The following is a 15123-nucleotide window of genomic DNA, read 5'->3' as shown; positions in this document are numbered from 1 at the left end:
AAAGCTTTCATACTGATTGGAATAATTTTTGGCACACGCCTATGTTTCATTAGCTAGAAATGCAGGGATTTGTATTGACCGAAATCGATATGATCGCCCTAAAGGGGCCTGAAAAGACCTGGAAGTCCTGAAATCTCGTATTTGTAAAGCCACTGCACCGGGAAGTTTGATTTTTTTTGCACACCTTCACAGGCATGAGTCAATCTGCTTTTAGCTGAGTCGATTGGGTGCACCAGAACTGATGACTGAAAACGGTTGTACTGATCGGCTTGGTTGTGAATATGGCAGAAATTAACTAGAGTGACTAGAATATCTGCTCTGAATGGCTGTGAATAAACCTGCATTGATCTGTTGAATGTGAAGGTCGTGAATGGAGCTAACTGGACATGAATGGATGTGGCTAAAAACGAATAGCCTTAAACCAGTCTGAACAGGCCCAGTGGAACATGAAGGGATGGGTAGGACCTGAATGGACCTGATGGACCTAATTGAACCCAACTGGATCTGGGTTCACAACCTTTTCAAAATATCCGTTTCTCTTCCTCACAGCAGCTCACAATACTATTAGTTTTGGTAATGAAAAGTAACCGTAAGTTAAAAGTAACTGAAACTAAGCTAACCGATTACAGTGAGTAGATGCAGCTTTATGATGTCATGGGTTACTGAAAGCCAAGAGATGAAATGCAACTTTTGCCTGGGGTTATACCTGAAATGATCTGACTGGACGTGAATGCACATTAGGTGATCATGAACTGGCTTTAATGGACCAAAATTGTCGTGGCTGGTCCTGAACTGATAGACCTGAATCTGAATTGCTCTGACCGAATCTAAACCTGTTGGGAATAACCTAAAAATAATGACCTGAAGGGGACTGCTTTGAACACAGGATGTATTTGTTACAAATTTCTTGAATCAGGAAAATAATATGTCACTTCGGCTATTATTCGAACTGTTATACCAGCTGATGTTCTTGCCAGCTGACGGTTATGTCCACTCGGCCCAAGTTCACGGCCGACGAGCGCTGTTGTTTGTTTTGGTTACAGCCAGACGATTATATTTAGTTCAAGCGAAGTTCCACCTGGGTAGGGATTATGACTGTCAAATAGCTCTCTGTATGATTTTTTTTTTTTTTTAAACCTCCAGACGATTTTATTGAGCTGAGGTGAGCTTGCATGCAGTGAAGTAATTAAAACTTGGTGTCTCCGCTGATCCCACTAGTATGATAACGTGTTCTTTATTTTGGTTATCGTCAGGTGCGTCATCTTGGGGAGACTGGAGGTGAAGGAGTTGAAAAATCTAATCTGGTGTATAATATCATCGGGAGTATTATCGTGGGTCTTGTGTTTGAATAAGATATGAGCAGTAAAGCCGAGGTCCATAACCACAGAGCCTTCCAACCTGGGCGGCGAAATGTGAAGTGTAAATGAAAGATGATGAGGCTGTGGGATGAGCAGAGCCTTTCAATACGGTGACGGCTGTTCTTGTATTCTGACTGCCGAAGTGACGATTTGATGTAGTTTAGGAGGGATTTAAAATTATTATTATTATTATTATTATAGTAGTAGTAGTAGTAGTCCTAGGTTCAACGAAAGTGTGAACCCGGTGAACTGCAGGCTGTAGTCGTCACCGCATGAAGTCGTCTCTCTCCACACCTTTGGGATAGTGGAAGGGTTAGTGAAGAATATAAGTGCCCTGTGCGAAAAATCTCTCCTTACTTAATAAAAATCGTCTGCCAATACAACAATGTAATAAAAACACGTCCTCGAGCTGAAGGGGTAAAGAAGGGTCTTGTGTTTGGATAAGAAATGAGAAGTAAAAGGCAAAGCAATAACCACAGGTGCGTTCATATAGAGCAGGTAAGTATGGAAAATAATGAAAGATGAGACGAGCCATACGTGAGAGATGGACGGACATGATATCTCTCAACCCCTTCCGTCATATTTTATTTTGTTCTTGCCACCTTCAGGCAATTGGTCACTGTCTGGTTATGAATCAATATGGAGTGGATCGGTATTTTTTTTTTTTTTTTTTTTTTTGCTGCAACTGTTCATTAAGGATTAGGTGCAATAAACACTTCCAGGGATTGAATAGCAGTGTGTGTGTGTGTGTGTGTGTGTGTGTGTGTGTGTGTGTGTGTCAGTCACATGATTAATACCGGTATATTTCATTAAATTTTTTTAATAGACTCGATGGTATGCGTATTGACAGAAAAATGAATTTACATTTGTTGTCGTCAAATTGTACGTAGTTTGTCTTTTTTTTTTCTTTCACCCTCTCCTAATAAGATATGCGACTAAATTTTGTGTACATTTTTCTGCCGTGTGCTGTAAAATATTGAAACATATTTTTCTTTTATATGTTCCAGCCATGTAATAAGAATGCGCAGATTTTTTTGTGTTGCTTTAATAAAATAAACAGAGTAATAAGATAAACGAACAGAATTTTCGTCTTTTTGTAATGAGATAATGGTGCAGATTTTTCTTCGTATTTTTTCAGTCTTTTGTAATATGATGTGGTTTCAGGTAATTTTTAAAAAGATTAATTTCGTTGTTGGCAGTTAATATAAAGTGTGGTAACTACGTATTCTTTTTTTAAGCTTGTATAGCTGAATGTTGATTGCTAGGCGTGGGAGTTTATCGAGGGGTTTATGAATGAAGGTCAGGGAGTGTTCAAGAAGATAAGATAAAGGTGGTTTATAGATAAGATAATGATTGCAAAGTCGGTAGCGGTAAACAGATACCCAGGAAACGATTGAGCGATTGTTTGTCACATTAGAGTACCGGATAAAGTACTCAATGCTGGTGACGCCCTTTTTAATGTATTCTTCCAGCCAGATGATTTTTTTTTTCTTTTTTAACTTAGGAAGGTCCTCGTGTTGAAGGGGTTTGTATTAAGGCTGTATTAACTCCTCCAGTAAGAAGAGCATATCCTAAGCTGAATATAATGGTCAGACGACAAGAATATAGCGACAAAGACATCCCCAGGCTCATTGGGTTAATATTGTGGAAACGCTGGCCAGTTCTTATCTTTGTCCCCCCCCCTCTCTCTCTCTCTATCTCTCTTTCTCTCTCACACCCATTGAGAACTTCACACCGATGACTTTTTTTTATTATGATTTTTTGGCAATCTTCAGACGATCCCATTCAGTTTATAGGCAGTGTGTGTGTCAGTGGAAGGGTTAATGACGTCTGTATCAAATCCCTCCTCTTCTAAGTGTGTCGTAGGCCGAGTATAAATGTCTGGAGGTTCGCTAGAATAAAATAAGAATAAAAATCACAAAGCCAAAAGTTGTGTGTGCAGGAGCTTCATATTCTGCGGAAGTTGAGTGCCTTGTTTCGATAACCGGTAGTGCCTGACGAACAAACTGATTCCTAGAGATGCTCCCTCCTCTTAAAATACATCGGATTGAAACGATTAAAGGTATAGAATTTAAGTGGAGTGTGCGATTGCCGGACCATCTCGCCCATTTTTTTGATTTTATTTCAACCCATTTTCTACAGTAACGTCTTTATTATATTCTTGTTATGTCCAGGTGACGTTATGCGGCTTATATAATAGAGTTTGTTTAAAATGGAGGAGTTAGGTAGATGCAGCATATATTGACAGGCTTCTTATAATACCGTACTATCGTCTGGAGCTAGCAAGAACAACTATAAAGAGGTGTGTGTGTGTGTGTGTGTGTGTGTGTGTGTGTGTGTGTGTGTGTGTGTGTGTGTGACGCTGCCAATTTTTTTTTTTTCCTCGCCGAACACATATGGTATTATAGAACGGAAATGGAAAGGGCGATTTCGTGGCTATCCTCTTTATAATCTGTCTGTGTATGTATGTATGTATGTATATCTGTTTTTTGCTAAAGATACTATCGTGTGTGGACCTGTGGATATCCCGGGGTTTTTTTTTTTTTTTTTTTTTTTTTTTTTTTTTTTTTTCAAAGGCGTTTATAGTTCGTGACACATTCGAACCTTAAGAAATGTTTAGTGTATTAATTTCAGTTGATACCCCCTTTTTTTTTTCAGTATATTTTTGGCATCTGGGTAGTGCAGTGGTTTGCATCTTAACTCAGACAAGGTTGTGTACTAATTTGCAGGTATTCAAGTCCTGGAGGTGGCTGGAGGTTTTTCTCTCATGTCTAGACTAAAGCTGCCTGGCACGTATGCTGGCCTTTTTACTCCGTAGACTTATTTGTACAGTATATTAATCCTTCTTACAACTTTATATAGCTTCAGAGGGACATTTGGCATGGTTTGATTAGGTATAGCCCTCATTAACGCCCTTAAGTACTGTAATATCATCCGGTAGTAGAAGTATTACATTTAAAAGTACGCCATCGGACTGAAGAGCTCAATATCAGGACACTGGCAGCCTGTGCTTGTGTCGTCTGGGGTCGCCAAGAATCGTAAGGACATTTTCATTCTTTCTGCCTCCACACGATTTTGTTCAGGTTCAGAAACTCATCATAAAGGCCAAAGCAGTTACGGTTAATTCTTCCAGTACGATGACATAAATATTTTTGTTTATATTGTTACGTCTGTACGATTTTTATTAGTCTTGTATTAAAGGCGGAGCTGTATTGTGGAAGGAAGGGAGGGTGAAGTGAGAGGAAGAATAAAGGACGAGAAGGAAGGGAAAATGAGGAGAGGAACTGGAGGAAGAAGGAAGTGAGACGAGATAAAGGGAGGAACAGATGAAAGGAAGGAGGTATAAAAGAAGGGAGTGGAATGAGAGAGAGGAATAGGAAGAAGAAAGGAAGTAAAAGTATGAGATTCGATGTGATGGGAGGGAGGAAGGAAGTGTGTAAGCAAAAGTAATGAGGCGATGGAAGATAGGAAGTGGAAATGAGAAAGATAGAGAGATAGGGGACAGACTGTAAGGAAGTGAGAATGAAGAAGGGTGATGGAGAGAAGAAGGGAAACGAGAATGAAAAAGATAGAGAGGTAAGTAGAAAGGATGTGAGAAAAAGTGATAAGGAGGGGAAAAAGTGAGATTGAAAAAGCGTAAGGTGGGCAGATGGAAGGAAGGAATAAGTTAGTTGGCAGGAGTGAATGATGAGGTGAGAGAATGAAAGTAAAATAGTCAGGAATGATAATAATGCATAAAATGGAAGATAAATGTAAAAGAAAGCCAGGATAGAAAAAGAAGAGAGTTAGGAAGGTAATGAGAATGGAAAAAGATAGTGATGGAGAATGGAAGGAAGGAATAAATATGTTTGCAGGAGTGTAGGGGAGGGAAGAGAATGGAAGTAAGGGATTCAGAAACGATGTAGGAAAAAGAAGATAGGTGGGATGGGGCAAAGTGGAGAATGAGGTTAGGGCTGCTGGAGAAGAGGACAAGGTGAAGTAGAGGGCAGCGGAAAGGAAGGAAGGGACGAGAGGAAGGATGAAGTGGAAGAGAAAGGAAGGAAAAGAAGGAATGAGATAAAACGTGGACTAGAAGAAAAGGTGGGAGAAGAGAGCATTGCGGAAGTAAGGGAGAGTGAGGAAGGATGAGAGAAAGTTGGGATGGAAGGAAAGGGTGGGACCAGAGTATTGATGAAGTGGAGGGAAACGAAGGGCAGGGTGAAGTGGAGGGAAGAGAAGCAGGAAGTGGAGGGCAAGGGAAGAGAAGGGTCAAGAGTGAAGCGAGGGGAAAGGGACACCAGGGAGGGTGAAGTGGTGAGGAAGGGAAAGAAGAGATTGATGAAGTGAAGGGAAAAGAAGGGTGTAGGGGAAGAGAAAGGAAGATAAGGCCCAAAAGAAGAGAAGGGTAAGGCGAAGGTGAAGGGACAGGAGATATTTTAAGTGAAGATGAAGAGAAGGGAAGGGGAAGGGAAGGGGAGGGAAAGGAAAGGAGAAGTGAAGGAAAGGGAAGATGGGTATCGTGTGAAGTGAGCTTGGTTGGGCCGAGACACTGTAACTTGAGATGTGGTCGGGGGGAAGCTCAGCGCTGCAAACACCACACACGGCTTTACCTTTATAACAATTATTACCATACCTTATAAACTTAAAATTAATAGCTTCAATTCCTTGACGCCTTTTAGGTTATTGCTGCCGTCAGACGATATTACTTACATTCGGAAAGGCCTGTGTTAGTACTAGTGTCAGTGTGATGGAAAGAAAGGGAGGGAGAAGAAGGGACGGAAGGAAGATAAAGAAAGAAAGGTGAAATGGAGGTGTGGCAGGGGAAGCGAGCAAAGAGAAAGGTGAAAAGGAGAGGAAGAAATGAAACGTGGAAAAGGAAGGAAGAGAAAGGTGAAGAGAGAAGGGAGAGAATAGTGGAGGATGGAAAGAGAAGGGTGAAGAGGAGGGAAAGAGAAGAGTAACGAGACGAAGGGAGGGAATAGAAAGGTGAAGAGAAGAAGGGAGAGAATAGGAGAGTGGAGAGGAGAGAAATGAGGGTTTGTGGGGAAGAAGGTAAGGAAAAGGGAAAGAAGAGGTATGAGGTGGTGAGGTGAGGTGAGGTTGGTTGGACGAACACTGCAACTTGAGAGATCTTGTCAGTGGGGAAATCTCAGCTCTCCAAACACAACACTCATAAGGCGTTATCATTATTACCGTAGCAGTCACATTACCATATCTCACCTACTGTTCATAGTGTCTGTCTTACAATCACCCGTATTATTGTTGTGGAGGGGAGAGAAGAGAGATAATAAGAAGTTCGAAACGAAGACATATGAAGGAGAGGGAAGGGAGAGAGGAGAAAGGTGGAGAGAAATGGAAGGCGAGAAGAGGAGGGTGAAGTGGAGAGGAAGGATGGGAGGGAAAGTGGGACTGGAGAGTAAGAGAGGGAAAGTTGAGGGAAAAATGAGGGGAGGGAGGAAAATGGAAAGGAAGGGAAGGAAGAGGTGTGAAGTGAGGGTGGCTGGCCTCAACACTGTAACCTGAGAGGTGTGGTCAGAAGGGGAAGCTCAGCTCTCCAAACACCACACACGGCTTTACCATTATTACTATTATTGCCATACTATTCCTGTTACCATAACTCAGACCTTACACACACATACACACACACACTGCTCATAAATCACCATCAAAACAACCATCATCACAATAACCATCACGAGAATTGCCACCGCCGTGACCAAAATTGCCACATCACATCACATTTGATACCACTGACACCATAACTACAGCCACCACTAAAGCTTCCATCCCCACCCCAAAATTACAACTTTGCTTTCACCATAACCACAGCTATCACCACACCACCACCGTCATCACACCCACAACCAACCTCAAACCTGTCAGTGCCACCAAACCACAACCGCAATAGCCAACATAACCATAGCTATCATCACACCACGGCTGCCACCACCAGCATCATAGCCACAACCAACATCAAACCAACTATCATCACTCTTCCCACAACGACAGCCTCTATCATAACCATAGCCATCACCACACCACACCACAGCTACCACACCACATCACAACTGCCACCACCAGTGCCTTAACCATAGCCACCATTATTCCAACCATCGCCACGACACCACAACCATTGCCTCATCACCACGACAGTCACTAAATCTGCCACCACCACCACCACCACCACCACCACCACCACCACCATTAACTAAACTGTACTGATCTCTTCTCACTCCACTGACATCTTCATATATCAGGAAATTCACCCCTTTTTGTACGAGGATGATTTTTTTTTTTTAGATTCATACTGATGCTTGACGATTTTACTTAGTTTTGGGAGACGTCATTTATGCTCAGTTTTAGGGAGACATCATTTATATGTGGTGTTGGGGATCCCTCATTCAAAGTGTTAGAAGCAATCAGCTGTAACCAAAGTAGGCCTCATGTAGTGGAGAGACAAGTAGGGACTATATCAAAGTTGTTCACATCAAAAAATACCTCTTATACTGAAAAAATCGTCAGAAGAAAGCAAGAAGTTAAAAGTAAAAATAGGTGTCATTGTACTGAAGGGTTGAAACGTCCGGGGTTTCCCTCAGCTAATTATAAATTTCAGGAGGAAACAAAAAAAGTACTCTCTTTAATACGTCTTTTTGTTGTACTTTTCTTGTCTGTTATTCTTTTTGATACCATACTTTTATATTTCGCTTAAGGAAGACGTGGCTTAGTGATGGGATTAACTACGGAATCATTGAGTTACCAGGCACTATTAGGATCACAGTTACCAACAAAGCATCTGCCACCAACTACAGTGTCATCGTCAACGCCACAAGTATGACTACTATCCCTGCGAAAACAGCATCACTCGACTACCATATCTCCGAAACTAGGTCATTACCACCAACTTTGTTACGACAGTCTCAGAGATGGTTCGATTACGTGGAGTGAATAAAGAGTGAGAGATTGGCCTGGGTGTATAAGAGGGAGATAGCTGGGAGTTGAAAGTGAGAGAGGCCGAAAACGAAGTAGAGAGATATGGTGTTGGTGTACATGTATGTAAAAAGGGTTGGTGTGTTATGGGAAGAGGGATTGTCACTGAATAGGGATGGAAACACCTTGAGGTCCTTGTACCCGCACAGGATGTGGCGAGAGGCAGTTGATGAATAGATAGATAAATATTGTAGGTAGATAGAGATAGGTGAACAGAACTGCAAAAACAAGTCCTACGCCCCCACTTTAACTAAACCTGGCATGCCTGCCTAACTACAACGGCAGCCAAACATGCCACCACTTCACCACACCTGCCACCAACACAGCTTCCTTACCCACCACCGTAACTAAGCCAAGTACGAAAGCAGATCCTGCAGTCATCACCACCTATTTCACTCGTTCATTTCGAGAACGTCATTCGGTAGTTTTTTCTTGCTACTGCCAGATGATTTAATTCAGCTTAGGAAATATATCTTTTGTTCAGGGGATAAATGGAAGCAATATATAATTCTTCCATTTCCAAACATGGCTCTTAAGCTGAATGAAATCATCTGTATATAGGAAGAACAGATTTTATATATACTTCCTTGTGCTGAAGGGGTTAACTCCAGCCACTGCTTAGGCTTTTTCTTGATACCTCTAGACTACTTATTCAGCTATGGAGAATTTTCTCGTGGTGGGGGAGGTTAGATACAGTCTTCATTTACCCCTTCACTACAAAAGGTCTCCAAGAAGCTGAATAAAGTTGTTTGGAGGTAGGAAAATGAATAAAGCCAACAACACCACTAACTCTGCCTCCAGTACTGCTGATTTAACCACAGCTGCTACTCCACCACATGGCCGTCACCATCGCCAGAACCACCAGCACAGCAGCCATCACCACCCGATAGCACCAATACTGTAATTCTACCACCACTTTTTTTTTTTTTTTTTTTTAGTGTCGGCCACTCAAGCAAAAATCCGTCACCATCACATCGGCACAACTACTTCACCAGCACCATCGTCACCACAACCAGCTGATCTAAGCCAGCTACAAATGCAACTATTATTACTCACCACCGCCGCATTAACTCAGTCAGCTTAGTCTGGTGACGCTATCCGTTGGTTTTGTTGCTACCGCCACAAGGTTTATTCTACGTAGATTTTTTTTTTTCGAACGTGTTAGCTATAGCCATAATAACTTCCATCAACATTCGTTGAACAAAATCCTCAAATGTTTACAAGAATAAAAGAAAAAGTAGGTGCTGCGAGGGAAGCGGTTAATTGCCAGTCAAGGCAACTCCATGTCTTCCACCACACAGCTACCATCATACGTACCACTCAGCTTTAAATCCGTCACTGACACCCTAATCACGGGTACTGCCAAACCTGCCACCATTTCAGCCATAGCAAGAGCTTAGCTGTCATCACCACCAGATTAGCTCAGCCACCCGCGAAATCAATGGCAACCACTATGTCTACCACTTTAATTTCATTGTCCACTCAGGCTAATAATAAATCTGCCACCACACAACTACCACCAAACATGCCACCGTCTCACCACGCCTACCACCACTACAACTGCCATCACCGACGTTTTACTAAACAACGAAAGCAAGTCTTAGCACCATCACTTTCACACCTCTCCGATGACCCAGTTTACATTTTGTTCATGATATCTCCAGGCAGTTTTAGTTAGACATGGAGAGACACGTCAAACTGGAGAAGTCTGACATCCATTTACCCCCTTCCTACAGGAGATCTCCCCATAGCTGAACAAAATCGTGTGAAGGCAACGAGAATAATATATAATGACTGCCACTCAAACCAACGCCACATGTGCCACACTGTCACTATCAAACATGCCACCTTAACCACAGCTAGCACCAACATAGTTGCCGTCACTACTAAGCTGAACCAGCAACGGTGCCACCACCACTGCCTCTTTAAACTACAGCTGCCACTCAAACAAGCGTCCCTCACCACCACCTCATTCACAGCTTTCACCAGCCAACTGCCATCACCACCAACATAGCTAAACTAACAGCACCCTTGGGCACACCATAGTTTTAATATATTGCCACTCAAACATCCATCCATCACAGTTATCACCAACACAACTACTGCCACCACCAGGTTAATTGAACCAGTAACTACACCACAACTAAACCAGACCAAAAGTTTATAACAATCATTCTAGCTAAACCCCCTATAACTCGACCCTCACCACCATCACCCCTTTAACAACAGCTGCCACTCAAACATACTCCCATAACCTCCACGTCTACCGTCAACACAACTGCCATTACCACCAACTTCAAGCATTAATTACCACAACTACAACTACACAGACAACTGGCACCACCACCTCAGTCACAATTGCCACCACCAGATTAGCCACAGCTCCCTCTCAAACACCTGTCCCCATCACGACACCACACGTACCACAAATACAACTGCCATCGTTAGCATCTGTGCTAAACTAGGCTAGCTGTGACTCAACCATCACCACCATCACCCCTTTAAATACATATGGCACTCAAACAGCCATCACCACCACGATTACAACCACAACCTACTACCACCACCAAGTTAGACGAACCAGTAACTCTGCCACCATGTATACCTTAAACACAGCTGCCATCACCGCCGTCTAAATTACCACCACCATTACCACATCTTTAACCACAGCAGCAACGCAAACATTCATCACCACACCACCACAACTACCACCATAACTTACTACCAGCATCTGGTGTCGCCCCTATGTCGCTTGCCCTCACCCCCCCTCTAATTGTGCAACACACTTTAATATTCATTTTTTATTTTTATTTTGCCCTTTTTTGTCCTTTTTTTCTGTTCCATTTTGACCCGCAATCGATGTCGTGGCGAGGCCGAGGTTGCCAGGTTTCGCCCACGGGGGTTTCAACTTTCCACCTGAATGACAATCCCGACTCCTCCTTTTTGCACCTCGGAATTGCGTGGAGTTTGTTTTTATTTTATCGTCTCTTCCATAGGCCAGGGGCGAGAAAGAGAGAAGAGAAGTGAGTTTGTAAGTGTTTGTTTCATCGCGTGTCAGGTGTCTGTCGCCCGGATTCGACCTAAGGTGACGTCATTTTACGTCATTTGCTGACCGCTGGGTTTAATTGGAGTGTATGTGAGGAGGCTTTTGCTTTGTGTATGACCTCCAGTGCCTTCCGGGTGATTCATACTGCAGTCGGTGGGGAGTATTTATAAAAGTGAATTGAAACTGGTGTGTTAATTATCAATATGTAAGGAGTGTGTGTGTAGTGGTGGGTGGCGGCTCTGGAAGTGGAGTGGGCGGGTTGCAGGACGCAGGCGTGTGCAGTGACGTGAGCGGCCGCCTGGAGCCTTCCCGGCGCACTGTGTTTCTGGCGGGTGGTGCTGCCTCTCGCGCCCTCACTCCTCCTACTCCGGGATTTTTGTGTTTTGTAGGGTGAAGATGGTGGCGGCGGGCAGGCATGTAGCGATCAGGCAGCCTTGGTAGTTCCCCGGGGCCCCTGGACTGACTCCCAGCTCCACTCAACAGCTCTTCCCTCGTCCGCCTCCTCCATCCACCGATCAATCAGTCCTCTGGTGTCTGGAAGCCATCTTGCCTGAGCGTGAGTAGACCAACAGCCGCGCCCCACCTCCCCCTCCCTCCCTGCCTCCAACCCTCTTCCCTCCATCCAACCTCTCCCCTTGCATTATCTTCCAGAATTATTCCTCATTATCGTTATTCGCTGTCCTTAACCGAAAAACTTTGCACCTCGACCTCTAACCTTCCGTACACCTACGTGGTATGACGCAGTTTCCGCCCAGCTGGCCCTTCCAGATGGTTGCCATTGGAAGGAAAAATAGAACATTCTCGTCGTAAATACTGGATATAGAGAGTGGTTTGTTTGTGTAGGGTGATATTTGTGTGATTTAAGGTGCTGGGGAACCGGTTAATGAGTTTGGGTTAAGGTTGGAGTGCGTGGTGAGGGGAGCAGCTGGTGAGGTGAAAAGCGGACCCTTCTCATCAGTACCGTAGCCTAACGGAGAGATGTTTGTGTATTTAAGATTGTATAAAAAGTGGTTGGTTTTGACAGAAGTCCGTGGTGAGGGGAGCAGCTGGTGAGGCGAAAAATAGATTTCTCTTTAATGAAATAACGGAGAGCAGTCAATGTCTTTAGGGTGATATTTATATAGTTATGGATCTAGAGTATTGATGAAAGTGTTGGTTTTGGTAAGAGTGCGTGGCGAGAGGAAACAAATGGTAAGATGTGAAACACAACGTTCTCATCAGTACTTGAATAAAGGGATATATGTGTAAGTAGAGGAATATTTGTGTGGTTTTGAGTGCTGGGATATTTGGTGAAAGAATGTTAGTTTTGTTGAGGATTGGCAGCGGGTAAGGAAGATGAGGGAGGAGAACTTGGTGCATGAGTCACGCATGAAGCTGAGGGGGACTGAGTACTGGACCTCATTTATTGTTAGAAATACCACACGGTTACAGGAATTATTAGTACAGAAATCATTACATCAAAATTAAATCGATGGAAGTTTGTGTTGTAAGTGCCTGAATTATACATACAAATAGGATAAATTTTTCAACCTTTAGTATGTAGGGCAATGTTTGTGAGGTTTTGAGCACCAGGATATTTGTGGAGTGAATGTTGGTTGTGGCAGGAGTGCGTGGTGATGGGACAGCTGGCAAGGAAGGTGGGGAGGAGAGCTTGCTGCATGAGTCACGCTTGAAGCTGAGGCGGGCTGAGCAGACCACCTCGTCTTTTGTTTAGTAGTACTTGTAACTTACTGAAACTATTACACCAAATTAAAATATTGTGAAGGCTTGCTGAGTAGGTGTCTGAGTGAATAAAATTAATATGATAAATTCCACAGCTTTCTCTGGTGCTGACCATTTTGGAGAATGTATTAAGTCACAGTCTGCTTCATTGTATCCTATTATCTGATAGGCGTTTCCTTTTGCTGAGTAAAATTACCTAGTTGTAGCCAGACGAAAGAAATTAATTATTGTTAATACCAGGCGATGTATTAGGCTGATAGGAATTCCAGTGTTGGAATAAGTGTGTGGTTTTTTTTTTCTCATACAAAAACATTCCGTCAGTAAGCAAGGCGATATTACAAAAACATGAAAGACTACGTCGATTATAGTAAAGAAGAGTAGTTCTGCCTTGTGAATTTACAGACCAAGTATTACAGCCATTGGTGATACTGGCGTGCCTGGTCACCACAAAGCCTGAAGTAATTGCAGAGTGCAGCATTAGTAAGGGCAGTACTGTCTAATACCAGCATGATATAAGGAGTACTCTACCTCGCCCACCAAGTTAACTCTTTGATCTCGAAGAATTAATCATGCTCCCCACTTACTCGGCTTAATAGAGACCCCTATAGCGAAGGGGTAAGAAGCGCTGTTCCATCAGGCCGAGAACTTTTTTTTTTTTTTTAGTTTTGCTCCTATATGACGATTTTATTCAGCGTTGGAGAGACCGTTTAATTAATTTAATGATGATTGTTTCCATCTCCTTCACTGCGGGAGATGTTCCCAAGGTTACATGAAAATTGTAGCAGGAGGAGAATTAAAATACGTCCTTGTAGTGAAGAAGTGAACCTTCAAAGGACGGTTGATGACTTGGGTATTTTGGCCAGACAATTTCGTTAGCCACAGGGGTCGAAAAGGTGTCTCGATTAATCCTCCTTACGAGGCTGACGGGTTAGGTAATTTACTGTGGCAGACGTCGGAGATTATTTTACACGCCACAGGAACTTACCTTCGTCCAAGGAATGATTATGCCATCTTTCTCTCGTAACCTATTCGCTGTGAAGTGGTTTGCCTTAAGCTGACAGTAGTTGTCATTCGGTAGCAAGGCATGAGTGTGCAAAAGAAGACCTCTTTGACGATTGCAAAAATAAAACAAGAAAAGCGTCATTATGCGAAACACGAAAGAATAGTCGAAAGAGATGCTGAACAAACGACGAACTAGAGTTAAATTGGAATAAAATTGCCTAAATCGTTACCAGTATGCAGGCCAAGATAAGGCTGTAATAGTCTGGGATGAAGTGTGAATACAGTAAACCGAAGATGATTTGGGAATACTCTGTTATCGGCCAGATATGGTCGTAAGGTAAACCCGAAATACATGTATTCTCAAAAGTCAACGAAAATTTTGAAATAGTCTGATTATTACTCTTGCTGCCAGCAAACGATTGTTTACAGCTTATAGGTAGTCTGTTAGTGAAGGGACTTGAAGTAGCCCATGGACGCTGAAAGCACGGTGACATTTTTAAAGATTATTTTTTGATACCACCGAACGATGTTAATAATCCTCAGACTTCAGGAGGCTTCCCAGTGGCGAGTAAAATCGTCAGGTGTCAGCCAGAGTTAAGTCAATCCTCGAGGATTAAGAGTGAAGCTTAAGGGGCGTTGTAGTGACGTGTTAAAAGATAAGGTGAGTTAGTCTATGGGTGGTATATTGTCGTCGGCATCAAAGGCTTCGCGGCACCTTCACGTTACCAGATTATTTCTGCTTAGGACACGTTAACCCTTTCACTACTGTGGCGTCCGATATATTCTTAGTCTCTACACGAATATATTTAGATCAGGTAAGATTTTTCAACATAATGAGATTTGGAACATTGAAGAATCCTAATTCATTAATATATAGGAATTAGGGTTCTTGAATTAAAAAAAAAAACAATATATAGGAATTAGGGTTCTTGAATTTAAAAAAAAAAAAAAAAAGGAAGAAAAGAAGGAACTAATAAAAGTAAACAATTCAGCCTTGAATAAAAGATTAACATAGTTGGAAATAATTGC

General features: G+C 42.7%; 1 protein-coding gene across 2 annotated transcripts in view; it reads left to right on the top strand.

Annotated features, from left to right (window-relative positions):
- Positions 1-11713: 11713 nt before the first annotated feature.
- unc-104 (kinesin family member unc-104) overlaps positions 11714-15123 on the top strand; it is a 212168-nt gene continuing 208758 nt past the window's right edge. For both annotated transcript variants that reach the window (XM_080281497.1, XM_080281498.1), the window contains exon 1: positions 11714-11926. The gene's annotated coding sequence lies outside the window, so the exon portion shown is untranslated. The remainder of the gene's footprint in view (positions 11927-15123) is intronic.

The sequence above is a fragment of the Coenobita brevimanus genome, chromosome 89 (genome assembly GCF_032717465.1).
Source record: "Coenobita brevimanus isolate Jiangsu-jjx chromosome 89, ASM3271746v2, whole genome shotgun sequence".
In the NCBI taxonomy this organism is placed as follows: domain Eukaryota; kingdom Metazoa; phylum Arthropoda; class Malacostraca; order Decapoda; family Coenobitidae; genus Coenobita; species Coenobita brevimanus.
This window is presented reverse-complemented; position numbering and strand designations above follow the sequence as displayed.